The following is an 18,291-nucleotide window of genomic DNA, read 5'->3' as shown; positions in this document are numbered from 1 at the left end:
GATAGCCCCCCCACTACCAAAAGCTTGCCACGCAAACATTTGTTTAATTCTACTTTCATGTATTTTTTGGTTAAGCTATGAACAACCTAATGGTTGAATGTCATGTCGAGAACATCCACATCCCAAGAAAACTGAATCTGAGGCTATAGCTAATGTTATTTTGGGAATAACTGGTTTACCGTTAATGGTTTGAGACCACTTAAGTATTTTCCCAACACTATGTGACAACAAGACGAAACTCATATGCAAACATAAGCTTCAAGATAGCTCTGAGCCTTGGTGTTGATATAACTAACTAGCAAAGAAAGCTGACATAGGGTATTAATTTTTCACTTCTTATTAATTGCTGCTAATTAACACTTCAAATAGAATCCCCAGCCATACCGTTAACAGTAGCATGCTGACTGGCCTACAGTCACCAACATGAAACAAGCAGCACACCTCGCTGTACTCTGATTTTTCTGTCAATCTGAAGAAATGTGTGTCCACTGGAAACCAAATTAAGGACCACAAGCCACACTGCCAGCCTGTAAACCAGGGGATGGGAAACAACAGCCAAAGAGGCTCAAGGTGATGCTATGCTAGGCAGAAACACAAAGAAAAATATTATGAAATGCATTTGAAAGAGCAGTGAGGGGGGAAATTCCATGGTTTCAGATCCCTCGTTCATTGTTTCCGCACAGTGGTGGTTCAAACCGACCCGACTCTTCCCCCACGCAGCTCCCATTCCTCCAGTATTTAATTCAGATCCAGGCTCTTAATTCACAGCCAGAAAAAGTCAGCCAGTATAAAAAAGAATGTCTTTTATTTGCTTCTTCCCACGGCTGTCAGTCTCAGCCGCACCATTATCTCCAACGCGCTGACTTGTCATCTCTATCAATATTGGTTCTTTGTACAAGTGCCGGCGCTGGCTTCCTCGCACCATTTCACATCTCTCATCTCCTGTCGACTCCACCCTGCTTTTCCTTCCTTTGGAGTAAGCCCGTGTAGGGAGAGGTCCCCTACCCACACGCACAAATCCAGCACCCTACAGCTCTCCCTTAGAGTAGTCCTGAAAAACTTACGGCCTCCCTCAATACATGCTTGGTTAATTGGGACTGACACAAAAGAGGCAGGCCACTGGAACAGAGGATGCAAAAGAGATCCTACATCCTTGAAACCTCCTGCCTGGATTAGTTGTGCCAATGTACCGCTGAGTGCTGAATGGTGGAGAAGCAGAAATCCCACTGCTTTCCCAAAGATTTGGCCCCTGCCTCCAACATTCAGTACGATTTGTTGACTTGAGATGGTTCCACCTCTCAGTAAGGAGCCACTTGATGAGCACAGGAGGGCTTCACAGCTGGAGCAGGGGCTGCCAGCATGACCCCCTGTCCTTGGTGAAGAGTCCCTACCAGGGACATGGCCAGTGGGAGGGTGGGTCCATGGCAGCTCCAGGGCTCACCGCATTTCCAGAGCTCAACCTCAGGTACATTGGGATATAAGGAATCTGCATTTCTTTTTCCAGCCAAGTTGGAGGGAACCTGAACATGAGGTTGCCCTAGAAGACTTTTCTGGTTAATGCATCTGCTGATTTCACCCAGTCCCCTCAAAGCCAGGCACCATCATGTGCAATTTCATGTAGCCTTTACCATCTTCAAGCCTTTTGCAGGACCGTGAGTCAAAAAGCCACTGCAAGGCAACCAAGGAAGACATTATGAAAAAATGAGACCAGATGCACCTGCCTGAACAATCAGGAAACTGGAGCAACTGGTGCTGAGGCTCTCAGCAAGCAGGACAGGACTGTGCTGAGGCCTGCCCTGCCTCAATCCAACCCCAGAGCTGAGACAGTCACTCCAGTTGTCTCCTCTTCCGTCCTACTTCCAGAACACACCATTTTTTTACGTCCCTGCTAATGCCCCCCACCTGGCCAAACGCTTTGATCTCAAGTAAAACAGAGGCACCTAGGCCTGAGCAGATGGAGCAAAAGCCTAGGTAGGACATAAGTGATACCAGACCAGGTCCTGACTCCACTGTTGACTTCACCTTGGGGTTTTCCAGCAAAGCAAATCCCCATGAAACAGTATTACAAGACACATTGCCCACCAACCCTACCCACCTCAGGTGGGATTTGCCTCACCTAGTCAATCATTTGCAGCTAACCAAGAGAAAGCACCTCCAAAGGGTGATTTGTGTGGTCCAAGTCAGACACTCAAAGTTTGGATGAGATGAACAACCCCCAGGGGATGCCTGTGCTTGCACAGCACCCGCTAAGATTTTAGATTTAAGGTATTAGACATCCAAGGTTGTCAGCAAACAAACTAAGCAAGTGAAACCCTTGGATGCCATACGGTACATGGAGTTGGGCAAACGGAGACTCAGCCCTGTGGGACTAGGTCTAGGATGCATGCTAACTGGCCATCACAAGACTGATCTCGAATCATGCTCGCCCTCATCAGGTGACCCAGCAAGGCACCTTCTCATCCATGGGACACAACACAAGACCAGGCATCACCCAAGAGTCAGGGAAAAAAATACCAAGCTGATACTCTGCCCACCCTCCAGCACTCTTCTCCACGGCATCCCCGTTCCACTTTGTGACTGATTTTTACAGCTCGGGTCAAGTCAACTGTGGTCCCTTCTGAGTCTAAAAGTGTGGATCTCCATCCCTTGCTTTAAGCAATGCAGGCGACTTTTTCAATGCTCAGAGACCACCTCCAAGAGCACACACACGTTGAAAGGCAACAAACACAGTTTCCAGCTCCCCAAAAAACTACTTCACGGGCAATGCTGCAAATTATCCCATTGTATTCAACGTGAGGATGCTCAGGACTAACACTGTGGCTGAGAAGAAAATGCTCCTCCAGGCAGAGGTTCCTAAATAAAACCATACATTGTGCAGGATTGCTAGTGGCAGCCTGCCACAATATTTACACCCCCTGAGCATCTGCACAATGCAAATGGAGGCTCATTTGGAAGGGCTATTGAACAGATCAAGGAACCGTTTTCACCTCCTAGAGAAGGAGCCTGTCTTTCTTCTAAGACAAAGTACCAGTTGGAAACCTTTTAAGGATCATTTCTTCCAAATTCCTGTCCTTTTTTTATTATTATTTATTTGAGAGCTTCCCTCACCAAGTGTTTTCACTTATATCAAGTGACAATTTCTCCTTCATATTGAACACCCCACAGGATTTAATTACACCCCACGGGATTTTATTAGGGGCAAACTACTGCACTGAACAGCGCTCTGTTGGTTCAGATGTACTCTGGAGTGGAAGAAACAAATCCATCTAATCTGGAGAACTAGGAATGTTCACAATATTCAAATATATAAAAAACAGCTGAAGGGGGAAAGAGTATAATCCATTTTCCATGTTCTTTGTGGATCAAAGAGGAAGGCTTGTGTTTAAAGTGCAGGAGGGGACATTTCATTTGGGCATGAGAAGAAATCACTAACAATCAATCTGGTGAAGAAGTGGGACAGATTATGGAAAGGGCACAGTGCCTTGCTTTTTGGAGGGGTTAGGATGCTGATTTGTCCAGAAGCAGATCTTGGTACAATGAATCCTGCCTTGGTGTAAGCGACGGTCCATATAAGCTACGGAGGTCCCTTCCAGCCCTCCTGCTGCAGCCACTCAACAGGGCTGATCTTTCTGCTCTTGAAGTCAAGCATCAGTATCATTTGTGCAGCAGCACAGAAAATAAATGACTAAAGCCTAAGGGAAAACATGTGAAGATGGGAAACTAGGGAAAAAATCAGAGAGCAGGGATTGTCTGGATTTCCCATCCCGAAGGGGAAGAAAGATTGCAACCAAACTTCTCTAAAGACACATGGTAGAGATGGGATCATGCAAGGTGGTGACAGCCCTCCATAACTCAGCAGGTCCTTGCTCTCCTCTCTTCTTGCACTGGTGCCAAGTGCCTCACGTTTTTTATGCCGCCAGAGACAAACTTGTTTCACGAAGCAATTTTCTCATTCTCCCTACCTGGCACACCATAGAGTCCAGGATATGCACATAGCAGTAAGATAATAGAAAGTAAAAGAAACCTCTTTAGAGAAACTAACTTGTTCACAGCAAAAAGCCCTGTGGTATTAGGCAAAAAAAGAGACGAATGGCAGGCAGGCACACAGATGTCTAACTTAGATAGGCATCCCACTCTTAGCTGCCCTATGTGTAAATATAACCTAAGGACCTCGAGCCGGACTTCAGGCAAAAACCTGCCACAAACTCCACTGAGGACTAGAACAAAACTCTAAAAGCACTTTTTCATTAAATTTCTCCCTACTGAGCTGGATGTTTTATAACCAAGGGCTACGAGGCATTGCTGCCACGCCTGTACCCTGTCATCGCCCCTGCTAGCCCTGAACATCCCAGACTTCAGCATCCCAGGCATCGCATGTGCATGGTACGATCCCGTCCTCAGCACCCACGTCAGCTGGCTGCGGGAGCCTCCTGGATCTGGATGCCAACCTCAGGATCTGGCCCCAAACCGCCCGGCAGTGCTGCCAGAACACCCAGAGCGGGTGCCTCTCCCCTGCCCTGAGCTTTGGTAAAGCAATTCCACCCATGCTAAGAACCCAACATACACCAACTACTTTGGGAATACGGCATATTTAAGATGAGGCACCTCCTAAAGCTCTGAGCTGAATCAGGGTCGTGAAGAAGACCGACCCAGTATCCCCAATGTCCTCTAAAACAGACCAAAAAACTGCAGGGAAGAAGCACAGGAGGAACATCAACCATCTGCAACGTGTCTTCTGCTGCCTCCGTGTTTGAAACGGAGCTGAAACGAGGAAGCCTTTTAGATGGGTAACTTGAACACACGCACAGCTGCTTATCACTGCGAATCACCTCATCTGATGCTTATCGTCTCCAAACACCAGTCACGTGGATCAAAAAAAAAAAAAAAAAAATCAAAAAAAATCAGTCAGACCCTCTGAACGGGACCGATCAGCCATGCGATAGAAGCCACACAGCAGGAAACACAAAACACTGTTTTCACGGACTGAACTGGGCCCTAAATTAAGAAGTCCCTCATCAGCCAAAACTCCCATCACCCCCAGGGCAATCAGTTCTACCTTCTACGCTGCAGTACTCTGCAGCAGTCAGAGCTGTTTTCAAAAAAAAAAAAAAAATAAAAAAAAAAAAAAAAAAAACAACCAAGATGTGAACCAGAATCCAAGAAACATCTGCCATCTGACTCCAACACTTTTCAGGAAAAATGACATTTTAGGTCTTGGCACTGTTTGGTTCATTTAAACAGCACAGCTGATCAGTATTTGGGCTTAGTCCTACACACGCTTACGTCCCGTTCAGTGCTTTACATCCAGAAGCAGCTTCATTGACTGGCAGGATCTGCCAAAAAGAGATCCAGCCCTCACAGCCATCTCCTGCCACCCCTTGGCACAACAGCATGAAGAGCAGTACCCTTCCCTTCGCCCAGAGCATGTGAGGGCAGCCAGAAGACCCCTGTCAAGGTCTATCCAGAACCAAATTCCACAAGAAAATTTAATTCCGAGTCCTGCAAGTCACATTTACAGTGCTAACTCCACCCCATTTCTCTAAGAAAAGACATATTGGATTCCATTTTGTTCCCCGGGTAGCCTCTAAGAGATGCCATGATGAATGTGTGAGCTGCTCCAGGCCATCCAGGTTTAACGCCCCACCATCATCCATACATTGTGGAGCCTGGTCTTACACCTGCACTGAGCTCCCATCCTGGACCCTGCCCAAAAAACCTGTCATGAAACAGTAAAATATTACTTTTCACACAGAATCACAGAATGGTAGGGGCTGGAAGGGACCTCTGTGGGTCATCTAGTCCAACTCTCTGCTGAAGCAGGGTCACCTACAGCAGGCTGCACAGGACCTTGTGCAGGCGAGTCTTGAATAACTCCAGAGAAGGAGACTCCACAACCTCCCTGGGCAGCCTGTTCCAGTGCTCCGTCACCCTCAGAGGGAAGAAGTTCTTCCTCATGTTCAGACGGAACTTCCTGTGCCTCAGTTTGTGCCCATTGCCCCTTGTCCTGTCACTGGGCACCACTGAAAAGAGTCTGGCCCTATCCTCCTGACACCCACCCTTAGGATACTTAGAAGCATTTATAAGGTCCCCTTTTTGCTTGTCTTTTTTTTAAAGGGATATTTTTAATGCATCCAGGAACCACCCAGAAGTCTCCACAAGGGACTTACAGCTCCTTAGACTTCAAGCATCCTCAGCCCATGGTCATCTTGTCTGGTCTCCTACACTGCAGGAGCAAGGATAATGTCTCCTCCTGGATTTTAGTGGAGGGAATTCATCTTCCTTGCCAAGTGAATAAACACAAAACTTTCCAATAACTTATGTTCAAACTGGGTATCGGGAGGTTACCCAAGAAAAGAGGACTCTCTCGCACAAGCTATTCAGTGACATTAAGAGTATTCATCATGAAAGTAAGAATCATGAGTGAGAGTAAAAATAGCACGGATTCTGCTGCACATACCGCTTTTTACGACTCACACCTACTCAGAAATGAGTACTCTTGGTCAGCTGTCAAGACTTGCTTGTCAAGGTTTTTTTTTCCTTCTTTTGATTACTATTTCATTTTTGAGCAAATGCTTCTGATTCATAAAAAATGGAGTAACTGTGAACACATTTTCCAAACCACCCCTCTCAAGAATGCTTTGTTTAGGTCTTGAAAAAGGCCATTCTCAAAATAAACTTTTTCAGGAGTTTTTTAAATGTCAGTCTTTGCTCATATTTATGCATTCCCCTGTTTTGCAACCCAAATGTTTTTAATCACTGTGGGAGTCACACCTGAGACACAGAACACACAGTAAATAGAAATAGTCTGGAAAAAAAAAAAAACATAGGATGGATTTGACTGGTTTAATCAGAGATGACTGTTGTGCAAAGATCAACAGACAGTTTCAAATTATGAGATTTAAACACTGACAAGGCACCATCAGCTACTCCAATCCTAAAAAAAACCTGCTCCCATGGACGAGCACACTACAATGACAGCACCAACTCAGTATTTACACACAGGATCGCTATTAACAACAGAGACAGCATTTCATTTTCAGCACTGGGGACCCTGTTGCACCAGCTCATATGCTCTGTGTGTGTCAATATTCACAGTAATAAAAGACCACGGACACCTCCATCACCTTCAGGTCATCTAAAGCATGGGCCCTGTGGTCACCGCATTAATTTTCTCGGTGTGCCTTCAGAAACACGTCTCTGGTTCCTCCACCTCCCAAGTTTTGGCTACTTGTCCCAAGTTTGGAAGCTTTCCACAACTCCTTTACTTTGTCACTTGGACACAGACAGGGACCAGCTACCTCCTTCAACCACCACCACCCTTGAAAACCCCCTTGGCCACTCTCCATACCTCCTCTTACCCCGCATCAACAAGAGTTTCGCCAGCAAACAGTCCTTGAAGAAACAAGTCACCTTCTCTACCATGTCCTCTCCTTCCGCAAGGTAATGTCACGTCTCCCCTGATGCTCTCATATCAGGCCAGCACCCCTATGGCTGCGAAAGGCCAGAAACGGTGACTCAAGATACCTCTATGCATTTAAAGAGCCAGCAGCACGCTCAGCACAGCTCAAGCCAAGGCTGGGAGAAAAGCATCCCCAGCCTAACGAGCTGACGGTTTCGGTGTTTATTCTATTTCCAGAAACACTACCATAAAGTTTTAATAAATGCTTCATTAAAACATCAACTGTCTGTCCAGCCAACCAATTATCACTCATAATCACAGCAATATAAGTATATACTGCCTTCTACAGATGTTCTCACATCTGCGCAAAGCACACTCTCCACCTCCGCAACGTCCCTGTAACATCTGTTGAATATTTGCAAATGTTTTCTCACTATGAAATGATACTGTCTTGCTTATTTACTGCCCCACTACCCTGTCCGCCCCCCAAAATCAGTAAAAAGGTATCTCCCTGTTGTGTACAATGTACTAGCCTCTCGATAGCTCTTTGCCGTATCTATTTAAATGGCTTTTAGATTTTCACTTACTAAAAGATTACACCAAGCCTCCATCTTATCAGAGGAGTTATTAGGACCTAATCCTTCACAAGCACTAAAGTTATTAGACTTGTGAGAATATTTTCTTCCCTTCTGTAAATAATCTCTTGGGGGGGGGGGGGGGGGGGGAAGGAAAAAAATACGCCAGTTGCACCCCTGCTCACACAGGCAACACTCCCAACCCGAGCGAGACAACCCACCTCACATGCTCCCTTTTTGCCCCCAGCAGAGGAAATTAAATCTGTTTGTAGCTAGAGGCTTCTCAGGAAGAAAAGCAAATTGCACTAAATCCTGGCCAGCATCCCCCTGCCACTTCAGGAAAAAGGTCCCAGGCGGAGGTTTGCCCGGTGCGACCAGAGCTAACCCTAACGCAGCCCCGCCGGCGCGGCAGGAGGTGTGCACGTGGGCTTCGTGCAGCAACAGCACCCCCTCCTCTTTGAGGGAAAGGGGAGCAAAGATGAGGGGAGCCCAGAAGTCCCATAAATACAGCCCCTTTGGCTGACATGGGTGTTCCCAAAGAGCCGAGGGCAGGGGGTGAGGGGGCACCCCATCTTGGGTGGGTGTCGGTCACAGAGCCCGAAACAGGCAGCAAAGACACGAAGTCAAGGTGTTCCCATCAGATAGCGCAGTTTGCAAGTAAAGAGCCATTTCAGGCTGCTTTTCCCCTTTTTAAGCAGATTTCCCCAAGGCAAAGGAATAAAAAAAAGTGAAGCATGGGAAGAGGGGCAAGACCCACGTCCACAGCACGCAACCAGGCGACGCTGCTTCTCTGCTCAGGCACCAGGTCACCCTGCCACAAAATTTCCTTCCCCGAGAGCACCAGGGGCACAAACTGATTTTAAAAGCCACCCCGTCCAAGGGGTAGCAAACTTTGGGGTAGAGAGATGCGCGGCGGGGATTGCTTCCCTTCTACAACGGCTCCATCCCTTCCCACCCCACAGAGAACGCCATGGGCTGACACCACACCGCTGCACCTCTTGGATTTTGCCACCCAAGTCCCACCACTGTTTGACAGCTGCCTTCCAAACCGCTCTGCTTATAATTAATGCCATTTTCTGCTGTTTGTTGATGAGAAATCACAATCCTCCCCCCAGTCTTCTCCTCTGCCCCCCTCTCCATCCTGCAATGCGAGTTTGCTGGCTCCCTGAGCTGCAAAGCTCGGTCCTGGCAGGGGCTGCAGAGAGGAGGGGGAGGAACTGGAGTGGAAAGATGGAGCAGAGCCCTTTTGGAAGGGGAAACCTCAACCTGCGTGACAAGTTGTGCAAACAGCATCTCCAACCGCTCCTGCTAAATAAAAGCATGGTGGGTTTCTGGAGAGCATCTCCAAGAGGTGCAGGGAAATGCGCAGCCAGATCAGCTCTGTTTCCCCCTCCCCAGGACCCTCCCTGGCTCCTCCATCCCTACCCGGACACCGACAGCCTGCGACGCTCGGGAGTTTCCCATCACCTCCCATGGCTACGAAAACACAGATGCTCCAAAGTTACCATCTTGCAACCACGGTGAAAAAAACCCACCCAGAACAGCAACAACGAAGCGCTCCGTGCACGGGAACGGGGAAGTTTCTCCTGCCTCTGAGGCAGCCTCACTCCTCCGCTCCCCTGGAAAACACATTCGCAGAAGGCAGCTGGGAAGGGCACAAACAACTCCCTGCAAACTCCTGGCAAACTCTCCCTCGCTCGCCCTGCAGAAGCTGCGCTTTGCCTCCGCCGTCGTGGGCTTTTTAGGGTCTCTCCGCAAGAGAGACGCTCGCTGCGGCACGCACTGGTAAAGCCACTTGTTTGGCAGCCGAAATTTCCGTGCATAGCAATTTCAGAGCGGTTTTTTTTTTGATAAACAACAGAGGAAAAGAAAAAAAAAAAAAAAAACAACAAAAAAACCACCAAAAACCCAACCCACATCCCCGGCTGACTGCGCCGAGGCGAGCAGGGAAGGCTTGACAGCTTCAACAGGACATCTCATCCCACGACATGTCTACCGCTAATGCAAAATAAATCACCGCTGCGTCTCTCGGCGGGGTTGTTTTATTATTTTTTTTTTCCTCTCTCTCCTCATCTGCAATTTTCGCAATTCAAAGGCAAACCGGCCGCGCTCCGAAGTCCTCCCACCCCTCCTCACGGTTTCTGCCCAGCGCCCGACACTTTTCCCACCACCGAGTCCTGCTGGGGGGGCTGGGAAAGAGGGGGGGGGGCACCCCGAGGACTGATCCCATCCCCTTCCCTCAGCGTTTACTTCGCCAGCGCACCGCTCCGAGCCACATAAGCGAGTTGAACCGAACGCGCGGCACCCCGGCTCCCCCCTTTTTCTCCTCCCCAAAAATGTTTATTTTCAGTTTTTAAAGACACCTTAACCCGCCATGTTGAACTGACAAGCTTTATAAATATTCATTTACCGCAGTTCGGGAGCGCTACGGGAAAATATGTACGGATCGGGGCTGCACATTTTGGCACAGCTGATTGCTTTCTTTTCTTTTCCTCCCCTCCGCCTTTTGCGGCAGCGCTTTTTTTTTTTCCCTCCCCCCCCCCTTGCAGATTCAGAAGAAACCCACCCGCACACCCAAAATAACTCTTCCCGAGACATCAGCCTAGCAAACCTGAAAGGGGGTCGCACAAGCATGTACCAGGAAAGCACCGAAATATTATAGATATTTTTTAAAAAAGATGTTACTTTAAAAGAAAAAATAGATATTACTTTAAAAGAAAGAACGGGGAGGGAGAGAGAGAAAAATGAGAGCGACTAAAACGCGACGCGCCGAGGGAAGAAGAAAACCCCCGCAGGGGGTGACAACTCCGGGGTGCCCTGCCCGGGGAGCGGCCCCCACCCAGCCGAGCGCCCGTCCCGGCTCCCGCCGGGGGCTCTGCCCGCCGCCCGCCCGCCGACACTTCCCAACAACTCCGCCGCCGCTCCCCTCGCCCTCCGGAGGGAGGATGGGGGGGAGAACAGAAAAAATAAACCCCACATCCCCCTCCCTCCCCTTTAGAAAAAAATAAATAAAAATAAAAAAAGCTTTTTGATAAATCTCGGGAAGGAGAAAAGCGGCTCTCTCCACCCAAGCGCTGCAAAACCCAATAAATAAAAATAAAGCCGGGAGGGTTTCGGGGGGAGGCTGCCGGGCGCGGTACCTTACCTGGGCAAGTTTGGCTTTTTTTTTTGGGGGGGGGGGGGTGGCTTGGGGTCGGTTTTTTTGTCGGTTGTTTTTTTTTTTTTCTTTTTCTTTTTTTTCCCCGCGCCCCAGCGGCCGAAGCTCCGCGATGCGCAGAGCCGACCGGTCCCTCCGCCCGCACCCGCGGCAGGCTCCTTCCAATATGGCATCCGCGCAGTGCGCATGCCTGCCGCTCTTTTTAGGGCTTTTTTTTTTTTTTTTTTAATTCAGCAGCCAACTCCTTCGGTGACCTTTTTCAGCAGTTTCCAAAAAAAAGAAACAATTAAAAAAAAAAAAAATCACACGCGCATCCCCAGCCACCTCCTCCCTCCTCGGCTCCGCCGTGCTCCGCGCCCGCGGTGCCTCCGCGCCCCTCCGCCGGGGAAATGGATGAAATAACCGAAGGAATTAGGGGAGGATGTTGAAATCCACGCGTGAAATTAACGCCGCGGATCCCCCGCGCTCCGCGGTGCGAGGCAGCGCCCAGCGCTAAGGCGGTCCGCGCCCTAAACGCGCATAAAACACCATAAATCTCTCGGTACCGCCGGCGGAGCGGGGAGCTCTGCCTCCCGTCCTCCCCTTTCCGCAACCTTTTATTTCGGTTTCTCCCCTTTATTTCGCGTCGCGGAGAAACTTCCAGGGAGGTAGACGGGGGGGGGGGGGGGGGGAAAGAAAAGAAGGGAAAGGCGAAACGCACCGGGTCCCCCCGCTTCGCCAGGCTCCGGCGTTACCTGTTTCATTCCCTGCTGCGGAAAATAAATTAAAAAAAAATAATAAAAAAAAAGCAGGCGAAGGCACAAGGCAAGATGCGAAAATCAACTGGTGCGCAGCCCGGCGCACAGGCACACGCACAACTTTCCGTCGTTCGCTCGTTAGGTTATTTTAGGTTGGGTTTTTTTTTTTGGGGGGGGGTTATTTCTTTATTTAGGGGTTGCGGGGGATTCACGGCTGAACGTGGGTGCGTGCGGCTGTGCTTGCGTGGGGGTGTGCGCACGTACGGCCGCGCTGCGGGATTTTTTTTTTTTTCTTTCGGATTTTTTTTTTTCTTTCTTTCTTCTTTTCTTTCGAGAAAACCGGCCCCGATGCAGAAGTGGATGCATTGCCCGTGCCCCTCGGCACCCACCGTTCCCCCTCCCGGGGGTGCCAAAAAATATCCCTGGGGATGAAACACCCCATCTGCAGCCGGGGTTTTTCGGGATGCTCCGACCCATGGAGCCCGGCCGAGCTTTTACTGCCAGGGTTTGCTCCGCACCGGGGCTGCTGGGTGTATTTTGCAGGGATTTCGCTCCTTTCTCTTGCAGCCCTGCCCAGGGGCTGCATAACGCTTCGCGTTGGGGATTTCTGAGACCCCCAGCTGCCCTCTCCCCGCGGGCAGGCGGGGGAAGCATCCCTGATACAGGGCTGAGGGTGCGAGGGGATGGGTGCTTTTGGAGTATCCTCAGGGATGGGGGCTGGAGCAGCGCACGGGTATTCAACAGGTCTGGAGGAGGGAAGGGGCGGCAACCAGTCCTGGGCTTTGCCCTTTCCACCCCAAAACCTGGCCTGTGTTCTAGCCCCCACGCCCGGGCTGCTAAATTTGCATCTCACCCCACAGCAATTAGCTGCAATTGCTGTCTCCTCTTGCTTTTCTCTGCGCATTTCTGAGCCGAGGTTTGAAGTTTCCAGGTGATCCCGCGAGCATCCCTCCTTGCAGGAGTGCTGCGGGAGGGCTGGTCTCACACCTGGGGACACGGCAGAGCGGTGGCACTGGTTTCCCACACGCGGCTCTGGCTTCTCTGTCCCATCGCGATCACCCTTTGCACTGGTTCTTGCTGGGGATTCACCGCTGAAGCTCCCCATCCGCTTTCTCTCCCAGTCTCCTCTTACCCTTTCTTTTCCACCGGCCTCTCGCAGAGACACATTCGCACACCACAGGGGTTTTGTGCAAGAAGACAAGCAGGGAATGCAACAGAGATGAAGAGAAGTGTGATTTTTTTCTGCATTACATTCATGGAGAAGGTACTGAAGACCGGAGAAAAGAGCAAATGTTGCAGACAGAGCACTTCTTCACCACAATCCACTTTCTTGCCATTCACGGTCCATCTCTGAAAGGTCACGGAGACGGGTTCACCCCCTCCTGTTCCCACAAAGTTCCTGTAAAACATACAAATCAAGCAGTTCAGATTTTTCAGGCTTTGGGTTGGGTGGGATTTCAAAACAGCAAGGGAACACTGTCAGAACTTCAAAATGGGACCAAAAACCCAACAGATGCCAGGAAAGCGTCTAAGTCCCGTTTCTCCAGATGATCGTGGAAGTGGCTGACATTTTCAGCATAGTGACATTTCAGATTTTCCTTTTGAAAGGAAGATGTTCTGCAAACACCATGTCTGTGTTCTCGCTCCTGCTAACCGACTCTAAAGAAAGTTACACTGAGATTCCTCTTGCTGCAGCATATCTTGATCCAAAGCTGGTGGTGGGTGACGCTGCCGTCACCCAGCTTTGGGTCACAGCCACAGCGGCTCTCACAGCATTTCAGATGCTTCTCCATCTCCTTTCCACTAACACCAGATGCATTTGTGCTTTATTTCCATGCACACTTACATGATTTTGCGGGAGCTTTGGTTCCACTGACCTCTCTGGAGCTTCTTCTTTCCTCTTGGTCTTGGTTTTCTCTGCCCTGCCCTCTTTTATTTTTATTTAGAGACTATTTCTGAAGCACTGCCAGTGCATTTGGCTCTGTACACAGAGATGTAGAAGAAAGCATTGTCCTTGTCCAAAGAATTTGTGACCTAAATTAGCTCCGTGGAAGGTGTCCAAAGAGGTGGATTAAAAAAGAATAAAAATAGTGAAGGCTGAGGAAGAAAATCCTTTTAGAATTATTTCGAAGTGGCTGCTACAAGAAGACTTTCAGATATGAATGAAAAGATGCAGATTTGTATCACATCTGATCTGAAGATGCCAGTAACGGCTCCTGTTGGCAGCAAAGACTTTGGGTCTTGCTCATAGCTGAGAATACAGGTTGGTTTAGTGGACACGAACAGCAGTAACAGCTGAGATATTTTGTTTTAGTACTACCTATTAGAGCATCACTGGGAAAAAGAAAACACTTTGAGAAATACTGAATTGTCCTAGCATAGTATCCCAAGGTATAAAATGGATTTAATCCCTGGTGAAAAAAACACTCTGAGATTCGCTCCAGTTTCAGTCTCAGTGACACGACATTCCCAGGGATGCATCTATGACTGATTAAAAGCAACTTGGCTCCATTAATTTCACTGCTGCCCGTGCTGTTTGACGCCACATCTGTTGGCAGCTACGTGACACCCAAACTTGTATTTCAAGTCAGAAACAGAAGTTTCACATCTGAAATTTTTTGTTGTTGTTGTTTTTAACAAAAAACACTTCTATAAAGATAGCACTCATTAAAAAAAAAGAGATTTACCTGAGCACCAAGTAGCCAAGCTGCGATGACCATCCATCAAGAGTCCTTGCCTCTGATGATCACCCCAAAGGACGTAACTGTTCACACCCCAGATTTCTCACAGCTGAACAAGAGAAGCATGTCCAGCCCAGCAAAATTAGATCAGATATCAGCAGTTTCTGATCTCCGGGATAGATTATCCATACACAGAACCTCTCCCACATTCCAGGCTGTCATCTTCAGCAGGTGCAGGTTTTTGGAGGAGAGGTGGGGATGTACAAAGATCCCCTACACAAAGAGACACAAGCATGCACATACACACACAGACATTATGGCATTAACACTCCCAGTTTCTCTCTTTTCCCCTGGCTCGGGAAGATAAATCCCTGGGGGGACATTATAGGATTTGTAGACGGATGTGCACCCGGGCATCCACTTCTGGCCCCAATTTATCCAGGTGCCTGAAGGACTGAGAGTACTCCACAAGCTTAACATGGTGTTAAGATGAGGTTTGTGTTTCCAACAGTGCCTAGGTGCATTCATAAGCATGAGTAAATGGCATTAGCCTTGCAGACAGCGCAAATGGTAGGATCTGAGCCACCCCTCCTACAGCTAAAACGGCAAAACTCAGGCTCTGCAGGTTCATCTGTGATAAACACTATCAGACCAGGCAGAAGTTATTTGGCAGCAGCCAGGTTTATACCCAGAGGAGGTCCACTTTGGGGAGATATTTGCCTGCTTTGGGGTGCTGCCGGCAAGTCGCACTGCACTGCGAGAGGGGGCAAGGCGTGCAGCTGGCACTGGTGAATTATTTGGGGATGGTTAGAGCTGAAGCAGGGAGACTGATAAACAGGAACTTGGTGTCGGAGAGGAGACCAACGAGACGTCATTCGGGGCCATCTCCACTGCCACGTGCAGCTCCTATTGCTTGTTCCTCTGCCATAGACATCTCCTCTCTGCAGGGCTGCTCCTGGGTTCGTAGTGCAGCTACTCTGCATTTTCTCCCCTCCACGCAGCAAACCATGGCCTTCAGCTTCCAAGCCTTCCACTATTCAACCCACCTTATACCCAATCTTTACAAGAGGAAAAACCACCATAATGCCCTTATTTCATGCCAGCTGATGCTGGTGGTGTGTCTCAGGGCCAGGGCTGTCACTTCCACTCTTGTCTTCTTTTTATTCGTCTGCCCCAGTTCAGAGAGAAGTTGGTTCCTGGCAGCTGGCACTGGGATGCTGAAAGACTTGTTTCACAGTGCCATCTCCTGGAGAGGGATGTCGCATTTGGGCGGCTTTTTGCAGATAACCTTTTTTCGTCCGATTTACCGTTGAGTGCCGGGCGCTTTGAAGGCAGGTGTTTAAGGCCTGATCTCAAGAAGAGATCAGCGTAAGTGAAGTTAATCCAAAAATTTAAACTCCCTCGTTGCGCTTCGCAGTAAAAGTCCTTGCTTCTTAAACGCTGTGAACAGCAATGAGCTTACTGGCTTGGGTGTCCTAAAACGCTCGTCGGGGTGATGGTCTCACATGGCTTTGCACCTCGTCCTTGACAGCACCAGCCCCGTGTGCAGTGGTTGCAGGGGTTAAAAAGCCGGTCACTTGCTGTACCCCTTCTCCTGCAGCAGCTCAGGGGGTACCATGGCAAAGGGATGGTCACCTCTCAAACTGGAGGTCTCAGGGACGCGCACCCCCGCAGTCTCCAACAGCAGCTGCCCTGCAGACTTGCAGACCCCTGCCTGGGACCCACATCAATTCCACAGCCCAAAGCCATCTTCATGGCACCAAATTTTATTTCTTTGCATTGCCTGTTGGTCAGAAATCGCTGCGTAGGAGTTGCGACTAGTCAGCAGAGGCGCAATGCCTGGCTTTTCCATGAACTAGAAAAATTGAGCCAGTGCATCAGGTCTGCAGCTCAAGAATGCCTAGAAAGTGTGGGCTCAGTGCTAAACAGCTCTTCCACCTCAGCAGTAAATGAAAAGGAAGAACGTGTTCTGTCCAATAAATCACGGCACTGAGGTTCAATACTGAGGCTCATAGCTACGAGTCTTATTGATCACGCCCGCACTACGGAAGAGATGCACTCCCTTATCAAGAACTTGCTCATTTCTACCATTCATTAACAGCTTCCTTATTTATTTTGATTATTTACAGGCTCTTCCTTGGCAGGAAAACACCTCCTGGTTTGTTTAGCCTCTAAGAGCTGGTGTTGAGAAGGGATGCTGGGGAAACCGAGGCAGAAGGAGCTGAGCTCTCACGTGCAGATGTGCAGTCCCAGGGAAAGGCTGCAGTAGTGGAAATGGATGTAGACCTCTGAAGCGAGGCAGCAAGGCATAGCTTTCGCTTACAGGGATGTTTCTGACCAACAATGTGGTGCTAAACAAGTCATTTCTCCTTCCTTTTACTAGAGCAGTCTCCGTAACTACAGAATAAAGCCAAAATCTCTGATCAGCAAGGACGACCAGGAGCTCATGTCTTATTCAAAAATGTAAATTCTGCCTCACATCTGCATTTCTCACCGTTGTTGCAGCACCCCGATGGGGAATCAGAGCAGTTGCTGCATGGTGAGTTATTTCTGTATCATAGTATGTAAAATAGGGAGTCATTCTGGCTCTCCATGTGCCACAGCGGACTCGAAAACCGGGCCAGGCACTTGCATGGTATTGGTATTCAATCAGGTTTATGAGCTGATCAGTTGGGGGCAGAAGTGCCCTGGCATGTTCCCACAACAGCCCAAAAGCCCATCCACAACGTGCTTTGTGCTCAAGTTTCTCTGGCAAACATTTCCCCTCGCAACAAAAACTAATCTGGCACTTGTCCACTCGACCTTTTCCTCCCTCCTTCCAGCCCCTGTTGACCGGCACCCCCAAAATAACAGTGAAGAATTGAAAGGGCAGGTAAGTAAATTTTTTGATGCACAAAAAAAAAAAAAAAGATGAAAATGATGCATTTGAAGCATCTCTCTGAAGCTGAGTGTGAAATGGGCTTGCGGGTAGCTTTTACTCTTTTAATGGCTCCTTCTGTATTAAGGAGGAAGATTAAGAATGAAATGCCACTAATTGCACATAAAGGCCCCGGCTTCCACAATAGCGTAAATGTACATTGTATTCAGCTTAATCTCCATCTGCCCCTAAGAGCGTAATTGATTTTTTATTTTAACTTGAAGAAGCTGACACTTCCATTCCTTCACTGCCAGGTTGCTAAGCACATTTAATACGAACGCGTATGAGTGGAGGAGTCTACAATATGCCATTAAAGGTAATATGTAACATACTTAAGGTCATAATGAGCTCGGGACTGAGTATCTCAGTCCAGGGATCAGGAGGGAAGGTATATAAATACTTTCCTTGCTAGGACTCTGGCGAGCAAGACATGCTGTGGGTTAATAAAGAAGGAAATGGAGCTTTTTCTCATGAAGTAAATTTTTTTATCTCATTTCAGACCATGCCCCTTTGGTAGTTCATGTCCTGCCTACAGGTGACCTTGGCTTTACTCTAGACTGATACCAGACCCTGGCTGACCTCTGTCAAGTGATGGCCTCTGTGCCTCAGTTTCCCCATCTCTGAAATGGAGAGAGGAATAGTGCCCTGGCTTTACCAACTGCTTGGAAATTCCCTGCTGAAAAAATCTTCTGTCTTGTATCTGATAATTGAGCCTTGTCAACCCGGTGAGCCTCTTACTCCAAAGCAAAGCCTGTGGCCCCCTCTCCTGTTACATCGCTCTTCTCTGCTCTCTAGAGCTGCAGCTATGCCACCCCCTCCTGAGAT

At 48.7% G+C, this 18,291-nt stretch overlaps 1 protein-coding gene across 1 annotated transcript in view; it reads right to left on the bottom strand.

Moving 5' to 3' along the window:
- Positions 1-11,151, bottom strand: part of SFMBT2 (Scm like with four mbt domains 2) — a 125,713-nt gene extending 114,562 nt beyond the window's left edge. The window contains exon 1 of the mRNA XM_075428530.1: positions 11,120-11,151. The gene's annotated coding sequence lies outside the window, so the exon portion shown is untranslated. The remainder of the gene's footprint in view (positions 1-11,119) is intronic.
- Between the last annotated feature and the right edge of the window lie 7,140 nt (positions 11,152-18,291).

The sequence above is a fragment of the Opisthocomus hoazin genome, chromosome 8 (assembly GCF_030867145.1).
Source record: "Opisthocomus hoazin isolate bOpiHoa1 chromosome 8, bOpiHoa1.hap1, whole genome shotgun sequence".
Taxonomy (NCBI): Eukaryota; Metazoa; Chordata; class Aves; order Opisthocomiformes; family Opisthocomidae; genus Opisthocomus; species Opisthocomus hoazin.
The sequence above is the reverse complement of the archived record's forward strand: the minus strand, read 5'-3'. Positions and strand labels throughout refer to the sequence as shown.